The following is a 20,083-nucleotide window of genomic DNA, read 5'->3' as shown; positions in this document are numbered from 1 at the left end:
GCCGATAAATGAAAATGAGGTTGGTAATTTTCATTTATCATGCGATTCATTGATTTATTTTATATCGCGACAGGCCTATTAATGACTGTCAGAAACTATATAGCTCTACCTATGTTTTATTAGCTTTGATGTGTTGTATTTGATGTTTTTGGATTTTTTATTTCAATTTTTGAGGTTTCAGGTTTCGGATGCACAAATCAGATTTTTGTGCGCTAATTTTTAAAATCCAAGAGCATACACTTGAAAATTTAAACAAGCCTACAAAGTGCAACATGTTTCTATAAATAGCATGACTAAATAATTTCTTTGATGGTAGTGGCAGGAAAGTGTGTGTTTTTTGTGCAGTCTGATGAAATGACCTATTTTAAAACAGCAGGTTCTACCTGAGTGCTGACCAACGGATACTGAAGGAAGCCAATTAAAATTGTATGATCAACTGTGTCAAATGCTGCACTTAGACCTAAAAGGACTGACAGCTCTAGAGCATCATCTGTAAAGCAAATGTATAAAAAGAAAATGAAAAAGCAATTATTTACTTGGTGTCATGAGGATGAATGGGGTAGAGGTAGGGCAGCCGACTCGGGACCTGAAAGTCCCAGGTTCGATCTCCAGTCATTTCCACATGTCGTGGTGTCTCTGAGCAAGACACTTAATCCCCAATTGCTCCCTGTGCGCTTACATAGCTGCCCACTGCTCCAACTGGGTGCATCCGAGGTGCGATGGGTTAAATGCAAAGAACCAATTTTGCCATTGTATGGGAACATATAATGATGACAACACATAGCGTTTTACTTTACTTCTCTTTCTGATAGAAGTAAAGAACAGTGTGACTTTCTGTTACCATCACTCCCTTTACAACTCCCTTTGCTCTAACCATGAATATTTCAGTCATATATCAGCACAAAGCAGCACTTTCACCCATGGCTGCATAACGTGTACATCAGAGACACGTCAACACACATAAGTCAGGCATTAAACTTACAGGTCGAAGCGAAGATTCTGCCTCTCTTCAAAGAAATAGTCCAGAATGAATTTGCGGACGAAGTCAGGGTTGAGGGTGTTGTCTATGACTTCTGTCCGCCCAAACTGGAAGACAAAAATAAATATGTTTTTAATAACCGCTTACATGACTTGATAAGACAAAGGTGGATAGATGGATGCTTCTGCCCTGTTTTATAAATTCTTGCATATTCAATAATCATGACTTGAGTTTGTGGGTGAAGGTGAGTGTTTGTGGGTCTATTACTAAAATGCGGGCCATTAAACGCATTTTTATGAAACTTTCCAAAAGTAGTTATTAGATGTGCATCAAAAGGATAAGAAGCCGCACTCTTAAAGAGCAGCAGCTACGTGCACTCCGCCCATCTTTCGGACGACTGCACGGACATATACTCGTCGTATCTCGGTACAATGATAATAAAGTTTATTCTGATTCTGATCAAAGCTCAATTCAAAAGCATGCCTTTCTAATGGTATAGGGGTGCATTAGTGCCTCTGGCATGGACAGCTTAAACATCTGGAAAGGAAGCATCAATGAAGAAATGTAATACAGGTTTTAGATTAGCATGCTCCCATTCGTGTATTTTTCAGGAAAGGCCTTACATATTTCACCAAGACTATGCTAACCCACATGCTGCATTTATTGCAACTCCATGGCTTTGTTGTAGAGAATTCCTGGTGCTAAACTGGTCTGCCAGAAGTCAAGACCTCTCACTAGTTGAAAGAATTAGGTGTCATGAAAGGAATAACTCTGCATAGAAGACAAAGGATGGTTGAACAGTTAAAATCCTACATCAGACAAGGATGGGACAACATTTCCCTGTTCGGCACAAAATAAATAAGCAAAAGTGAGCTAATTTAAATGTGTTAAAATCAGACTCCCAACTTCCAACTGCCTAACCAGTCTACATGTATTATGTGGACTTGAAGAAGGCGTTCGACCATGTTCTCCAAGGTACACTGAGGGTGTTTCGTGAGTATGGGATTGGAGTCTGTTGCCATGGGCCATTCAGTCCCTGTACAAGAAATGCAAGTGTTTGGTTTGCGTTGCCAACAATAAGTCAGACCCTTTCAGTGTGGGAATTGGACTTTGCCAGGGCTGCCAGTTATCAACGATTCTGTTCATAAATTTTATGGACAGAATTTCTCAGTGCAGTCAGAGAGCAAAGGAAGTGCTGCTCACTAGTCTTAGGGCCGAGATGGTGTAGAGGCAGGGCAGCCGGCTTGGGACCCGAGAGTCCCAGGTTCGATCCCCAGTCACTGCACATCACGTGGCGTCTCTGGGCAGCACGTCTAATTCCCAAAATGTCCCCCGGGCGCTTTCAATAGCTGCCCACTGCACCACCTGGTGGTGGATGGGTTAAATGCAGAGACTAATTTCGCCATTGTATGGAAACATACAGTGCTGACATTGTGATGACATTATTATTATTATTATTATTATTATGTCTGCTATTTGTGGATGACATGGTCATATTGGTGTCATCAAGCCATGATCTCCAGTTCTTACTGGAGTGGTTCACAGCCAAGTGAGAAGTGGCAGGAATGACGATCAGCACCTTCAAATCTGAAGCCATGGCCCTCGGACAAAAACGGGTGGATTGCCTTCTCTGGGTTGGGGCTGAGGTGCTGCCTTAAGTTGAAGAGTTCGAGTATCTCGGGGTTTTGTTCACGAGTGAGGGAAGAAGAAAGCACGAGATCAACAGAAGAATCTGTGCATCTTATACAGTATTGTGAACTATGTGCCCGTCCATTATGGTGAAGAGGGCGCTCAGATGCAAGGCAAAGCTCTTTGTTTACTAGTCGATCTATGTTCCTCATCTACGGTCACAAACTTTGGGTAGTGACCAAAAGAACGGGAATGCAGATACAAGCTGTCAAAATGAATTTTGCCCCCTGGGTGTTTGGACTCTCCCAGGGAGAGAAGTTCATTTGAGAAGTACGTCTCCTGGAGGCCTTTCTTTCAAGGTTTTCTGGGCATGTCCAACTGGAAGAAGACCCCATGGTAGTCCCAGGACATGCTGGAGAAACTTTGCCTCTCGGCTTGCCAGGGACGCCTTGGAATCCTCCTTAGAGGCGCTGGAAGAAGTAGCTGAAAGAAATGACTGGACCTCCCTGCTCAAGCCACTGTCCACACGACCTGACTCGGGAAGAAGCACAAAATGATGGATGGATGGATGGATGGAGACTCATTTTCGAATTTAATCAGTCAAACCATGAATAAATAATGTAAGCCTCACAGTTGAGTTTTCAAAAAAGTCAAGGTAGGTGCTGCTTCAGTTTTGTCTGACTGGTGTACTCACCTCTCTCCATTCTCTGTTGGCTATTCCTTGAATGTACAGGACACAGACTGTTGAGGAGAGAAACAGAAGGTTAGATTGATTTAAAAGTATTTACCAGTAAAGCAACACTTAAAGAGAAGCAGAGTTGGTTCTTCATATGGACATTTGGAAGAAAAAACCTCCTCACCTCACAGCACTGTGATATTTCAGAGAGGAGGTGGAGTGTAGGGTGGTATTTGAAAAGGACTAATGAGTGTTTGAAGGAGTCCTGGAGTGTTTGCTCAGGATGGCCCACAAGTGAGAACAGAGTAAGCAATCGGCTAGCACTAATGTGACATTTCATTTGCGTTCCAGCAGCCTTTACTATGTCCACACACATACACATGCACACTCACAAGCATGTGCACACACACACGTTAGGTGGTGTTTGTTTACTTTGTGTTACTTGGTAACCTGTTAATACAATACAAAGGCAAACTGGCCGGCAGTGGTAGTTTCTGAAATGGTGATATAAGAAGCTGCCCAGGGCGGCATCTCAGCAAAAGGGGGCACATGCGCCCAGCCTCGCCCCACTCTCCCCCTAAAAAAAAAAGGCATTATTTGATATAGCTTGTTTAGTTTCCTATCACCCACTTGCGGGGAGTAGGCGAACTCCATCAGGCGCAGTGTGTAACTTGCTGCTGAGGTCTGACGCACAGGTTGTGGAAAAAGGGAGGGACGGAAAATTCTCTTGCCTCCCTTGCTGGACCAGGGATGTGGCCCCCTGAGCAGTTTAGTTGAATAGCCCTGCTTTAGAGGGTGGAATACAGTTTATTCAATTTCCAAAACCTAAACTGAGTCTGGAAAATTGTATACATGGATAAAAACCAGCGGCTGACCTCATGAGCAGCTGAATACAACAGTGAGAAACAGGAAGTACCGTATGTTCATACAACAGTGAGAAACAGGAAGTACCGTATGTTCATCTGTACGAAGGTAACTGCAAGTAAATCCTTCATTTTCTGCATAATTACATTGTATGCTTAGTGGTTAAATTAAGTATCCAGATGACCTGACTGAAAATTGTTGGATTGTGTACCTGGATTATTGAGCATGGACTTTGTTGGTTTTGAACCAGTTTGACATGACTGTTGATGAGGAAGAGGGTCGCCACCACAGGAGAGGGTTTGCCAAAGAGACCATCTTAGCACCAACATAACTGGTTTGTTCCACTTTGGAGTAAGCTGTTTGGGGGAAGAATCAGTTTTGTGTTGTGTTTCCTTGACTGATGAAGCCTTCTGGATGGAAAGTGAAATGTTTCAGCACAAAAAAAAACCAGAAACTGTCTGGATGACCTGACTGAAAATTCTTGGATTGTATACCTGGATTATTGAGCATGGACTTTGTTGGTTAAATTAAAGGTTAATGCTTAAAGGTAGTTGTGCTTTGCTTTGTTTGTTTTATATGTAGATGTATGTTACAACTTCAGGTTGGGTAAGTTCAGTCTTAGTTTGTTATGATCAGTTAACAGTAAACGGATTTTGTACAAAAGTATTAGGTTGTGTAATGTAAAGCAGAGCGTTACATTTACTTATGTAGGTAAACATAGATGTTTGACAACCCATTAAAATACACCAGAATGCAGGAAATGGCATCTACTTTATTCAAAGTTTTCTGGGGGGGAACCCCCAGACCCCCCACATTAAGAATGCTTCTGATGCCAGTGGCTACCACATTGTTCAAGCCAAGAGCCATTGTTAGCAGTGGGGGCTAGGGCACCCCTACAGGTCAGATTCTAGAATCACCCCTGGCAGTGATGACCTACTCTGCTCGAGTGTCAGTTGCACACATGGAAGATGGACAAGAACATACCATACCACTTCATTAAAGCAGCAGCAAGGCCAACCAAAGTGCTGAACAGGTCAAAGCCATCAGGTTTCAACGTTTTGAACACCAGGATTTTTATCCTGACAAAAACACTGTATGTAGGTTATCCCAAAATACATCACCTCACATAAGGAGAGCTGAAAATCTTATTTCACTTGAATAAAAACAATTGCTAACACTGCGCCACCTCTGCTTGACCTGGTTGTTTTTATAAAGTTAAACAAATGAAATAAAATAACAAAGCAGGAATGAAACTCTAAATTTTAGTAGTCCTTCTCAATTGGTGCACCACACAGCTGGCTCCAACACAAAACTTCTAGGCAGAAAGTTATTTTATGATGCAACAACACCTTCTTCAGTAACATGGATCGTCCCCATCACCATCATCATTACCTGCATCACTAATTAATTGGAAATTTATGCGTGAGTTAATATGAGCTGTTGCCGACCAATGAAATAACATGAGGGAATTAATCATGGATTTATTCACTGTTAAGACTGTGTGGGAATTATAGTTTTAAAATCAGATCAGATTATTTCATTTCATCCTCACATAAATGTTATAATTTAGACCTGAGCTGATAGTGAGCCCCCCCATGTGCTATCACCAACATAAGCTGAGTGTTTTGTTTCTACTCAGTGTTAAAATTCACTGTAGTCTTAGCTGAAAATCTGAGGTACTTCTGTTTGCACATTTAGTGTGACTGCAGAAGTGTTCAAAGCTGTCTAAAAAGTTCAGTCAAATTGAAGCTGGTTAACGGTACAGGGATTAGCCAAACCATAATAACCAGTCCAAACTATGATAACTAGAACACTGGATGTGAGCATCTTGTAAGCGATGGGTATTTCTGAAAGTGGTGTTTCAAAAAGTGGACAAAGGAGCTGATGGGGTGAGTTTCCCCAGCACGCTGCCTGTTGTGGTAAAAAATCTGCATGTCGGCTGCACAAGGTCCGCAGCTGAAGTCTTGAATGCAGGTTCCAACAATGTTCAGTCAAGTCATCTGGACAGTTTATTTTTGTGCTGAGACATTTCGTCCTTTATGCAAAGGACTTCCTCAATCTGAGAAGCCACTAAACAAAACTGATTCCCACAAACAGCACGCTCCAGAGTGGGGAAAAAAAAACAGTTTGCTGGTGCTAAGATGAACTCTGGGGCCCACCCTCTCCCCCATCAACTCCTCTGAGACATTTATGCCAAAGAGGTTCTAAACACCAAATCTCACGCTCAGTAATCCAGGTATAAACTCCAGCAATGTTCAGTCAAATCATCTGGACGGTTTCTTTTATGGTGCTGAGACGTTCCGTCCTTTATCCAAAGGACTCAGTCCTATTGTGAACATAGCCAGTAGTTTATTTGTGAAAAAAAAAATAAATACAAAACCAAATCTGCACACCAAGGAAGGTGAATTAGTTTAGAACTAAGTTGTTCTGACTCATGTTGGGGGGGGGGGGGGGTGCCAATTACACACATGGGAGCTGGACAAGAACAGGTTAAAGGCATCAGGTGCCCAGTTTAGGAAAAGAGAAAAGAAGAAGAGGAGAAATTAAAGGTGTTATATACAAGCTACAGCCTGTTGCAAGATAGGCTTAATATTAATTAATAACATAAGACGCTAAATGTTGTTTACGTTTAGCTGCTTGGGATGACATGTTTGATTTTCAGCAGAAAATATTACCATTTTGATGATCAAAGTTCTTCTAAAGCTAAACGACTACATGGGAAAGTAATATTAGGCTGCTATAATTAATAAAGGCAATGATCTTGTGATGTAGCTTGGACTGTATTAAATATCCATGAACTGGAAGCGGTGTTGATTTGTCTCTTACTCTGGATATTTTACAAACTGAAAGTATATGTAGGCCTGTTTGTTTTGTCTTAGCTGTTAGACGTTTGCCGTGTCAGAATGACAGTCCCTAAATCTCTTCACATTACTTGGGACAGTTGTGTTAGCCTCCTGTAATTACTCAGTGTTGCATTAGGATACTTCTCAACATACACTGTGAGGCATAGAATTCAGAATGTTTGATAATGACACAATTCACGCACGATGTATCAGATGTTTTGTGTGTGGTATTTTAATATTTTAATGCAAATTCAGGGCACTTGTGAAATATTTTGGACCACCTTCTGCCACAGGCCAGGATGAGGAGCCGTCCTCTTCCTCAGCCACACAGGCCTCGTCAGCAACGTTTCTGGAGCCTCAGGAAGAGGAACAATCCACCTCCTCAGACACAAATGTGTCTGATCCTGAGGATGAAGAGCCATTTGCCTCTACCTCCCCGCAACAGGAATCATCAGGTTTTAAGTCTGAGTTTGTTGTGGCTCCTCGGACTGATCGAGTCTTTTCGACAAAAAGAAACCGTCCAGAGGACAGGACTTAACTTTGTTGGACAGAAGTTTAAACTTTTTTCTTTTAAGTGTTGTTCCAAATATTTTATCTATTCACTGAGTGAGCTATTTTTAAACATCTGTTTTGTTTTGTTACATTAAAATGATTACAGTCAAACTGTGATTTTAATCAGGCATTCAGACATTTTATAAGATTGCTGTGAAACTGAACCAACAGACAAAATAATATGCACTGTGCTCAGACATGCTTATTTTCATGATTAAACAACATTAAATCTTTCATGGTTTGGAGCTATTTCACAAAGTCAAATTAGTTTGATCTAACATTTTGTAGGGACTCGCTTTAGGTTAAGGACCTGTTGGATCTCTGGAGATGGTTAGGTTCACAGCCTCTGTTGCTATAGTAACAGATTCAGGTTTTGAAGTGAAACAGCTTAATGATACTGAAAAAATCTGACGTGAACATAAAGTTACCTTGCTAAGCCTCTACTTCTGATTCATGCAGGATGCAGGACATGAAAAGAGGGCCAAGCTCACTGGACATGGTATAAACCAGCACACCCACTTTTTGCCCCGCTCCCCTCAGGCAGGAGGTTGTGGAGCATTAAGTGTAGAACCACTAGACTGAGGAACAGCTTCTACCCTGAAGCTGTTGGACTCATGAATCTCTAACCAGGAAAAATCACTGTAAAGCCATTTTAATTGGAGATTTTACACTTTGTGCTGCTGATTTCTTGCCTTCTGCTCACAACAGACCAGTGGTGTAGTCTACATTTTTGTTGTGGGTATACTGTGCTTAGAACCCAAAGTACTCTGGTTAGTACAATGTAATCATCAATTTATTTTGATTGTTAAGCATATTGAGCTTTTCCAAATTTCTCTGATGTTAATATTTGAATAAATGTACATCAAAACTTTGTACAACAATTGGCTTTGTATTTAAAAAACGTTATAAAATTTATAAAACAGTATCAAAGCAAAACGTTCAAGTTTTAAGTAGTAAGTACAGAATTATACAATAATTTGCTGGATAATCAATCAAATGTAATAAACAAGCGCTGCATACAGAAAGGTTGTCACGGAAGCGTTTTACTGCCGTTTAACGTGTCATTGACATGTGCTTAATGATATGTCATGTATCACTGGGCACTTTTAAATGGGTACACTGAAATTAAACTTTTCTAGTGGGTATACTTCATATACCCGAATACTGCGTAGACTACACCACAGACTCATGTTCAGGCTGCTGTTTAATACTGTATTATAAAACATTATTGTTGTTTAGCGTATATCTTAGATCCTTGTATTCTGTTTTGGGTATAACTGGACCTTGAGTACACAATTTCATTCCACCTCATGCACCACATGTGATTCAAATGACAACAAAGAACCTTGAACCTAAAGGTAAACTTGTCCACATCTTACTGTAGCAGTGCTCCACGACGCCCTTTGCATCAGAAAGTGTGACTCCAGAATCAAAATTTCATGTCTTAGGATCAACTCGGCTAGCATTTATAAAGTCTTGTTTTTTGTGTTTTTGTTTATTGATCGTTTGCTTTTACAAGAGAACAGGATACAGACAAATGGGAGCTTCTGATTTTATGAATTTTTAGAGGCAGTTTCTCATCACAAGAACTGCGTCTCATAAAGTGTAAAACTCATAAATGTAACAAACAAATAAAGGAAGAAACGGTGGGAAAAGAAATATACTCCGTTTGATTTATTGCTTGTAAGTTTGTGGACTGACTTAATTTAATGTTAAATCAGTTGTAATGAGCTTTCAGTGGCATAATGATAATTTTTCCCCCATCAACTAGAAAGCAGGGCCCGGATTCCCCATGAAGATTGTGTGGCGTTGATATCTTTTCCCATCATGCATCTGCAGTAGTTCCTGAGGGAAAGAAGCCGATGCATGTGCTGCAAGCGCCACCTTTCAAGCTGAGTTGAAAACACTTATAGCTAACGTTTTGCTGCTTTTACCAGAACACTCCTGCAGAGCTTTTGTGGAGCGCGTGCCACAGCTCGCCAGATCTGGTGTGGCAGAACGAGGGGAGACTGCACATCATAAGGCGGGCGGGGGTTTGTGCTGTAGCTGATCTAAAGTCTACGGTGCATTAGAGATGGTGTGCGGTGAACTGTGGCTCAACTGGTTGAATGAAGTCATGCTTTAATGTTTCTCTGAAGCACAGGATGAGACATGGACTTTGAGTTATCGTGCGGGGCAAAAAAAGTGATCCAACCGTCATCTGTGACATCTGGAAATGGCGATGAATTCTCAACCAGCGTCCCTAACAGTCAAGCTGATGATGAAAGCCGATTGATGATCACCCTGCTGGACAACCGGTACAATCACTGAGCTACCATCTACGTAACAAACATCCTTTGTCCGTGTTTCAGTTTGCTCGATGCCTTTTCCAATTTGCTGAAACAGTCAGAGTGGCCAGAATATCCGCACAGATATTTGTACACAATCATGCCAGAAAGTACTGTATTGCTCTTCAGCTTTATAAGCTAATATGAAAAGGGTCTGTGAGCTTGCCGGTGGCCGTAGATGTGTGCTGCAGCTGTGTGTGTGTGCATGACTCTGCCGAGGCGGCCTAATGCTGTGTGACTGGAGCCAGTGCTGTCAGCAGAGCAGAGACATGGACGCAGCACAAGTGCCTCCTTGCATAAACGTATGAGCAGGCAGGGATGCTCATCCTACTTTCCCGCCATCTGACATTTAAAGGTCCAACCCGCAATTCTAGGAGCTTGTCAGTTGTGGGTTCACCCGCAACTAACCAAGGCTAACAACACCACAGGGGGGTGGGGGGTGGAGTTTGCCGTGCAGCTCTCAGGGGACAAATGTGCCAAGTGTTCAGTTGATAAGACGGTTAAAAAGTCACATTTTGATTTCATCCTTTCAAAAGAGCAAGCATTGCCCTCTCCCATTATTGTTTTTATCCTACTTAATAAATTGTCAAAGAAAAAGTAAAAGCAGAGATGACACAGGAACGACAAGGAACTCTTAAATTCTCGAGCTTGTCTGTGTGACAGAATCAGTTCTTAGCACTGAGTAAGGCTTCAATGCATTTGAGCTGCAACAATAAAGTCAATGGGAAACTCTTTGAACAAATGCTGAGATGTTCACTCTCATCAATCATAAAACCTGTCATCATTTGGTGTTTTTACCCATGTGATCTGGGAGATGATGATTGGGACATGCCTGAAGATGAGATAATAGTTTTATCAGGTAAACATGATTCATAAATGATGGCTGAATAAAACAGGCTTTCTTTCTGTGCTTCTTTTACATCCATCCATACATACATACATTTTGTATACCTGTTAGATTCTGAGGAGGGTCACAGGGAGCTGGTAAGAGCTGCATGATATTAGAAAAAACTTGCAAAATTATTGCTTGATATTTCAATGACAATATTTTTCATTCAACCTTTATTTAGACAGGTAAATCCTATTGAGCCTCGAGGACTCATTTACAAGAGAGACCTATATTAACTGCGACAAACCCACATTTTCCTCATTTTCTCCTCGATCATCAGTATCCTCTACACCAGGCGTGGTTCAGTGACAGTCCACGGGATTGACTAAATATATAATTAGTAGGCAGAACATGAATTCTTGGTACTGACCCATCTTGCCGAACTTGGCTCTCTGGAGCCATATTGAAATATAATGGCCTATTATTTATTGCAGTTCGAGTAATCTTTGGTGATTTTGAGCTTGCACTCACTGGTAATAAGGGTGTCCCCCACTTCTCACACAGTGACTGGATATGGGCACCAGTGACCCCTGCATCCCGACAAGGAAGAAACAGGTAAACCTGAATGGATGGATGAATGGACTTTGGATGGATTGACAGATGTTGGATGGATGGATTGAATCCATCAATCCATGCATCCAACATCCATCCATCCATATCCATCTGGATGAGGATGGATGGATGGATGATGGATGAATCAATACTTTGTAGATGGATGGAGGGATGGATGAATGGATGGGTTGAATAGATGGATGGAGGGATGGATGGATGGATGGATGGGTTGAATAGATGATTTAATGGATGTTGGATGGCTGATGGATGGATTGAATGGATGTTGGAAGGCTGATGGATTGAATAGATGGATGGATGAATGTTGGATTGATGGACAAGTGGATGGATTGATGGATGGATGAACAGACATTGGATGGATGGACGGATGTTGGATGGATTGATTGAATCCATCCATCCATCAATCTATTCAATCCAGCCATTCATCCATCCAACATCCATCCATCCATATCAATCTGGATATGGATGGATGGATGGATGGATGGATGGATGGATGGAATGAATAGATGGATGGATGGATGGATGGATGTTGAACTGATCGAGGGAGAGATGGATGGATGGGTTGAATAGATGGATTGAATGGATGTTGGATGGCTGATTGATGGATTGAATGGATGCTGGATGGCTGGATTGAATAGATGGATGGATGGATGAATGTTGGATGGATGATGGATAGATGGATGGATGAAATCTCTAGCAGTCACAGGGAAAGAGGCAGGGTACTCCATGGACTGGTCACCAGTCAATCACAACAGAGAAAAACAGCCATTCACGCTCACACACCTACGGCCAATTTAGAGTTGCCAAATAACTTGTTGGAGGAAATCGGAGTGCCCGGAGGAAACCCATGTGTGCACACAGAGAACATGTAAACTCCCCCCATAAAATCAGCACCTGGGAGTCAAACAGGTCTTTTCAGCTGCTGCAAACTTCTGTTAGCATGGATGTTTGTGATTCAGTCACAAGATGTTTTGCAAGTTACTACGTCTGCATGTGGTCATAGTTACATGCAAACGCATTTGTGTTGTAAATACCAATTCAACGTGATTCAAGCAAAGATTTGCAAATTTTCTCGCAATTTTGTTTCCCCATCTAGTTGCAAAAAGTTGCAGCCAAGCCCAAACTTTAATATAATTGGGGCACAAATTAAAGCCAATATCAGTTGAAGCATATTACATTTATATAAGAGAACATTCAGTGATCAGCTTGAAGAATCCCATTAGCACACACTAAACTGACAGAAAAATCTGCTGGGGAAGGGGGTGTCCGACAGTGGGTAGCATTACTGTATTGAACTCGTTTATCTTAACAGCGAAGTCTGGAACAAAACAATTTTTTTTATGTGGCAGACATTTTAAATCCTTGTAAATGGTTGCTTATAAATAAAAAAAATCAGCTATTTATAAGATAGTGATGCACAAAGACATTCTCTAAAGTGAGATCTTGTTTAAAATAAGAGCTTTAGTCCAATCCTTTGTTTCTGGACTGAGGGATCTTACTGTTAGAACCTTTGCTGGCATGAAAGTGAAGTGCGTGCATGTGTGTGCGTGCGACATAGATAAGAGACAAGCTTACTTGGATCGGATTTGGAGAACGTGTCTCTATCCAGCAGGTTTCTGAGGAACAAGAGAACAAAGAAACACAAGAGCAGAAAAATTAATTACACAGCTCTGCTGCCACAACAACAAAAAAAAAGTTTACTGGAAGGTTATTACATCATTAAAACTCTCCTAATTAGCTTCCTTGCTGACCTTAACAACTTGTTTACCCATAATCCTCTTCTGACTTCATTAACAAAAGCCATTTCTTTCAATCATCCGGGCAGCAACATTAAGCAGACTCGAACATGAAGCTTAATGCTCATGTATTTTTCATCCACGCAGTGACAACACCACAGCTTAGGACCTATTTTACTTTTTCTTTTTCTTTTTTTGCATCTTCCCAGTGCCAGAAGCAACCGCAACAGCAGCAGCCATCAAATTTTCATGGCACAATTTTTTTTATCTTTGCATCGAGTGATAAATGCACCAATGGGTCCCGTTGTATCAAACAGATACTCAACAGTACTGAGATACTCCATGATTGAGCAGTTTGGAATTAATCTAACATGTACCTACAAAAGAAAGGCCTATAGACCTGACAGAAAGACAACTACGGAAGAGTTCAGGTGACCAGTTTGGTTATATAACGAGTAACGGGGACGTTTACCGACCTCTGAGGCTGAAAAATTAAACACCTGATAGCCAAGCTTGAATTTTATACTGATGGACATTTGGGACAAGGTCCAAAAGCTATTTAATCTCATCACAATCTAATTTTATAGCAGATAAACATAAACATCTTTAGTATATAAAATGAAGGCTTTTAGTAGAAAACAATAAACAATATTGTGAAGAATTTAGGCCTGTTGTGATAAATAGTAAATCAATTAATCACGATAAATGAAAATTATCAACCTCATTTTTGTTTATCGGTTTTATTGTTTCTTCGTGTCTCTCTCTTTCGACTGAAGACACTGGATGACAAATAGCTCAACTCCGGTGCTCTTCACTGACCCCTTTCTATTTTCTCTTTAAAATCCACTTTAACCGTCCAAAAACGCGTTTTTAGGATCTATCACGTAGGGAAGGAAAGTCGCAGTTACAAGGCATTTCCTAGCATTCAGAGTTAGACAGGATCTATTTTTATGAAAGAAACACAATTTTACTTTAAATTTCATTGTCAAGTTTTCGACATGAGGCTTAAAAGAGAGATGTGAGTCGAGCAAGATACTCAAGTACTGTATTTGTACGAATCCACAAACTCATTAAGGACACCGTTTGGAGATAAGATAGAAGGAAGGACTGCTGGTACCAACTTCCTGTTTGAACATCCCTTTGATTCTATCTCATTTAGCACCAGTTTGAGATGGAATGAATCTGACTGGATGATGTCAAATGCAGACTGTAAGAGATGGAAAACCTTAGCAACTGTTCTAGCTCGACAATAAAACTGTGTCGTTGACAGAGAAATGTAATGATCTGACCTACATTACCTATGTAGATTGTGAAAAGGGTGGGTCCTAAGACTGAGCCTTGTGGTACACCATTGTTGACAGTTAAATAGCTGGAAGAAGTGCCGTTATGTTGAACACATTGCCTCCAATCTGAGAGATTATTAGAGAACGAACCATTAGCGTCGTCTGAGAAACCAGCTTCTGAGAGTTTATGGCTTATGGCCTTAACAAATGCAAAGTTAATTTACTTTGTATGAATAATAATTAAAAAGGAATTATAATTAAAAAGGTATTATAACTTCCATCTTGATGTTGTGGTGGTTTATCTTCATGGGTCAGAGTGTCTGGATGGAGTGTGGGGAGGCGTAGTGACAGCAGTGGCAGCGCATTCATCACATCGGGCCTGCGTGAATCTGTGGGGCTTGATTGTCAAGACTTTGAAGAAGGGCTGATCATGCCTATAATCTTGGTCGTTCCTTCAACCGTGATCAAAACAATGTTGTAGGAACAACCTAGTTCAGACGTAATACCCATGAAGGTGACATCATGCTAACATGGTGTGATTTTGCAGTGCTTGGTTAGATCCTGAAGTGGTTCAAAATGGTCATGCCATTGTGGTGCAAGGGTTCTTATACTTTTCCTCAATCCATTTAAAAATATGTGATTGAGGTGTGCTTGTGTTGGAATTCAATACACACTGGATTGGAATGGCTGTCATCCATGTAGAGATGGTGATTTATTTCCTGAGCTGTATGTTAGATGTCCATGTAGTCCAGCAAATGCTTGGAAAAAGGAGAGCTAATTTTCTTTGTAGTGTTCTGAGATCAACATGAAGGCAAAGACAAAAAACATTATTATCTCGACCAAAAGAATGAAAGTAGAATTTTGCATTTGTGCAAATTGCTCACCAACTTTTATGCCAAAGTTTTAAACAAAGATGTGGCACAATCTGTTCGTGCTCAGAGCATGTGCTGAGGATGACCCCCAGCTATTACCACATGAAACCTTAACTGAATGAAAGTTATACAGAATGAGTAAGAGCTGTTTGTGTGTTTTCTGAGGTCTGCTAGCTGTGGCAGCCATCTTGGGTTGGGTTGGCCGAGTTTCAATAAAATCTATATACAAGATATTTTGCTAACAGAATAACAAACATACACAGAGACAGGCAAATACATGATTGCCCACTTAGCAATAAAAACGCAACTCTAACAATTAATGTGTACGAAACTGTTTGCTGCTCAACGTTACAAAGCATTTTAAAAATACTTTAAAAATACTGGAAGCTGTGCTACTCCAGGTATACACGATTTAGGTAAAAAAAAAAACATATTTATGAGTTTATGGACTTTCCCGTGTATATTGTGGCGTTTACCTCTTCCATAATAAAATCACCGAGGTCAAATTTGGTCATGTCTGCAAAGAAACCTTCCCAATCTTTTTAGAAACACATTTAAAGCCCATTAAAGATAAAATGATATATATTCTTGACGTAATGTTACAGTTTGGGTATCCTTTGGAGCTGCAACAATCACAACAGTCTTGACTTTGCCCATATTGTTCTCTGACAAGAGACACCAAAAGACAAAGGAGGAAAAGAGTAGGCATTAGATTAGGTAGGCTCTTTCCATCGTTTTTGCTTCAGGGCGAGCACTCTGTCTCTTGTCCTGTCCTGTACAACAAGCATTCTGAAGCCGTTGATGGCTAGTGATGTATCTAGATCAGGAACTCGTGTTGTGCTGATCCCAGTGTGGCCCAGATGGTAAAATGTCATGCTCTGCTGCTTCCCTGTCAGGGAACGCCCACTGGCCCTTCTCCAACGTTCAGACCTTAAACAAATGACAACAGCTGATGGAATCAAGTGGCGGTCATATGTGGCTGTGTGTTATCACTCGCACAGAGATTGTGTAGACGTGAGAAGTGGGAGACCTCACCTGCCAACTGGGATAAATGTCCAGTAAAGAGAATACTGTACTCAGTAGGCTCCCACAGGAGGATGAGAGGAGGCAGGGAACAAGATGCCAAAAAATAAAAAGTCTGAGAATTGCATTGGGAGTATGTATGTGATGGTTAGCCCCACACACACTTTTATGCTAACCTCCCTATGATTTATTTTCACCGGAGGGCTTCCACCTGGCCCTGATGGAGAAGAGTGACTCTGTGAAAAGCCCTTTCCTCTGCAGGCAGCCTCAGAAACATCTGGGCAGAGAGAGCAGAGTGCCTCGTACTTCATCAAACATTTACGAAAGCACTCCCTCCTCGACACCAGAATTACATTTGAAAAGCAACCAGTTACATCACGATCACCTAAAAACGGCAGCTGGAGCTTTAAATACCTATGTGAGAGTGGGAGCGGGGACCTCCGTCTGTGTGAGAATGATGCATCATCTGCTCTTTAAAAAAAGAGGAGAGTAGAGGAGGTGGTTATTCTTGCCTTCAGGTCGTTGCTGCCAGAGACGAATTTCATCAAACGACACAAAGGCTTGGCTTGAGCATGTCAGTCGTTTATTTAGGCTATTTAAAGCTAAAGTCACTTACCTTTTTAAAATAACTACTATTATCATAAACTATTAATTATAATTCTGTAGTATATGAATACTCATAAAACAATTTATCTGCATTTATACATACATTGTGGACAATATTTGTTTTGTAGAGACGCAAGAAAGAAGATGAGTGCAATGTCATGTCTAGAACAAACCTGAAATTTGCATGTATGAATTCTAGCTTGATTTTTAAATTTATTTTTAAATGCATTTTTTTGGGAGTTTGCGATATATCTTTATAACGGTTCAAAAATTGCAAATGGTGTACTCAAACTTTTGATGCTGGTTTCTTACATCAGATTTGGTTTTTAATCATTATTTTGGAAAAGATGAGCAAATACATGATCACAAGCAGCTTTGTGTTTATAATTTTTTTTTTAATTATTATTCTGCAGAATACGGACCGGTTTCTGATTTTAAGAAATACTATGGTTTTAAATAGTCAAAAGAGTCCAAATTTTTCTCATACACTTCCTTTGGCTTCAACTCCTTTGAATGAGATAGAGACAGTAATGCTGAGATGCACTCGCCATCCCCACCTGTGGCTGCAAGCTGTCAGTCAGCTGTGTCACTGCAAAAAACAGGAATTTCCCTAAACGCCTGGTAAAAAGACAAGTGGTTATTTTGGGAGTAAAAATCATAGACTGTCATGGCTTATTTTCAGCTGCAATTAACAACCAGGCATCCTCTACCCTAACAATCCCTTGACACACACTCCCCACACGCAAATAGATACAAGTGGCAGCAGTTGTAGAAATAGCCCTTTAAAGCTCTAGAGTATAGCAACACAAGCATGTAGTATATAAAGTACAGTGACAGTACAACCACACAGCTTATTAAAGTTTCTGTACAGATGTCTCACAATCACACACTCTTGCTCTTAGGGCTTGCTAGACGTGTGTGTGTTTTACAATGGTGATTATTTATTCACAAAGTATGCAACATTTCTCTCTGCAGTGTGTGTGTGTGTGTGTATATATATATATATATATATATATATATATATATATATATATATATTCATATATATATATAAAATAAGCATGTGTATAGGCTTCAGGTGGGTTGAAACATTTTTTAATGAATCCTAACAATGACTACTTCATTCAAAAAGATTATATCCAATTGTATTTTATTTTTAACTGTTCCCTTCTGCAGGAGTTGCCACATCAAGTGAACTTGAATGAAAACTTTGGCCATTGTTTAACACCGGATGCTGTTCCTGATGCAACCTGGGCTCTAACCCACAGCCTCAGGATTATAAGACCACGGCACTGACAGACCAAATATTTTAAATATTTCAACTTATGTAGTTACCATTACAGTGTGGTTCCAAACATGAATAAGTTTAGAAAATCAAAAGCCAAACCTTTGTTTCTATTGTTTAAATCATGTGTAGTATTACATTAAATCTACAATATTTATGATAAATTACAAACACTTGAAATTGACACTCTCACAGAGTGTCACTGTGCATTAAAAAAGTTAAACTTTGCTTGAAAATGTTTTTTTTTTTTTTGGTGAGAATACTGTTTAATTCCAAGAACTAAAGCAACAAAAGCTTGAGACAGAGAGACCACTCAAACAGGCTACGTGCGCTCCGGTGATGGCTGACCCCTCAGTTCTCGTTCTGTTAGCAGAGTTTGGTCACAAGCAAATGTGGGGCGGCTGTGGCTGAGTGGTTAGAGCAGTCGTCCTGCAATGCAAGAGTTGGGGGTTCGAATCCACCAGCAGTCACATGCCCAAGTGTCCCTGGGCAAGACGCTGAACACCTTGTTGCCTCTGATGTGGGTTCCATTGGTGTATGAATGTGATAAAGCTCTAATTAGTCTCTTTAGAATGATTTGTTCAATTAGCTTTGTAGAGATCTAGTAGAGTGCTGTATGAATGGGTGAATGAGGCACAGATTCTAATGTAAAGCACTTTGAGTATCTCAGTAAGATAGAAAGGTGCTATATACTGTAAGTACAGTCCATTTACCATCTGTATGCTTAAAATTTATCTCAGTCCTTCCTTGTGCTTTTCCCTTCGTATGTTGCAAATTGTTGCTGCACATCAGTTTTTTTGGTTTTTGTTTATTAATAAATCCATTATTTTACTTCCTGCTCCCCGTGTCTGCCTGAACTTGGGTCTAACCTCATCAGACCGTGATAAAGTTTGAGTTTTGCCTTTCTTAAATTTTGATGGGGGCATCAGTAACCCCACAATCAGTGTGCACCAGTGTATGAGCATTAAAAGAAGAGATTCTAGCATTAACCATTTAAAAAGTTAATTGTGGAAGAATAAAGACGGCTTTCCACATTTTGCTTTTCATGGCACTCATAAAAAATAATGTTTTTTATTTATTTTTTCAGTCCTGAGTGGCCCGTCAGTCAGGATTTAGTTTCTATGTTAGATTATTTTTAGAAGTCTTTTGTTTTATAATTTAGCTCCTGTGATTCTGGTGTAAATCTATATTACTTGTGTGTCTGTTCTTTGTTTATTTTGTGTCATCACTCATTTCTTGTCAGTTTCTGCTTCTCTCCATTAGCCTGCCACACCCACTCTCAATTCAATTCAGTTGATTTATATAGCGCCAAATCACAACAAAGTTGTCTCAGGGCACTTTACAGGAACATTCACATAAAAGCCAATTAGTAAAGTTCTCCATCTAAGGAATCCAGCAGACAAGTTGAATCTTGGCTTCGTCACAGTCTCCCATCCTGAGCGAGCACAGTGGCAACAGTGGAAAGGAAAAACTCCCTTTTAACAGGAAGAAACCTCCAGCAGAACCAGGCTCAGGACAAGCGGCCATCTGCTTTGACTGGCTGGTTGAGAGGACAGGAAGGAGAGACAGACAAACACAGAATGGCAGGACCAGGTATAGGTCCAGATGTATCTGAAAGACAAAACAGATGTTAAGGATAGAAAAAATAATTACAAATGTTGAGCCGAGTAAGTAAAGACAGTAGCAGAGTGAAAATTGTGGTCAGTTTGTCCTCCAGCAGTCTAAGCCTATAGCAGCATAACTAAGGGACAGCTCAGGAAATCCAAGCCGACCCTAACTATAGGATTTAGTAAAAAGGAAAGTTTTAAGTCTAGTTTTAAAACTGGACAATGTGTCAGCCTCACGGACAGAGACTGGAAGTTGGTTCCACAAGAGAGGAGCCTGAGAACTGAAAGATCTTCCTCCCATTCTGTTTTTGTAAATTCTAGGAACCACAAGTAAACCTGCAG

At 40.4% G+C, this 20,083-nt stretch overlaps 1 pseudogene; it reads right to left on the bottom strand.

The window, feature by feature from the left end:
* The window catches only part of LOC119415445, a 109,696-nt pseudogene that overhangs the window by 70,925 nt on the left and 18,688 nt on the right, over positions 1-20,083 (bottom strand).

Source organism: Nematolebias whitei, chromosome 10 (genome assembly GCF_014905685.2).
Source record: "Nematolebias whitei isolate Nwh7 chromosome 10, NemWhi1, whole genome shotgun sequence".
NCBI lineage: Eukaryota > Metazoa > Chordata > Actinopteri > Cyprinodontiformes > Rivulidae > Nematolebias > Nematolebias whitei.
Note: the sequence above shows the minus strand (reverse complement) of the source record. Positions and strands in the feature narration are given on the sequence as shown.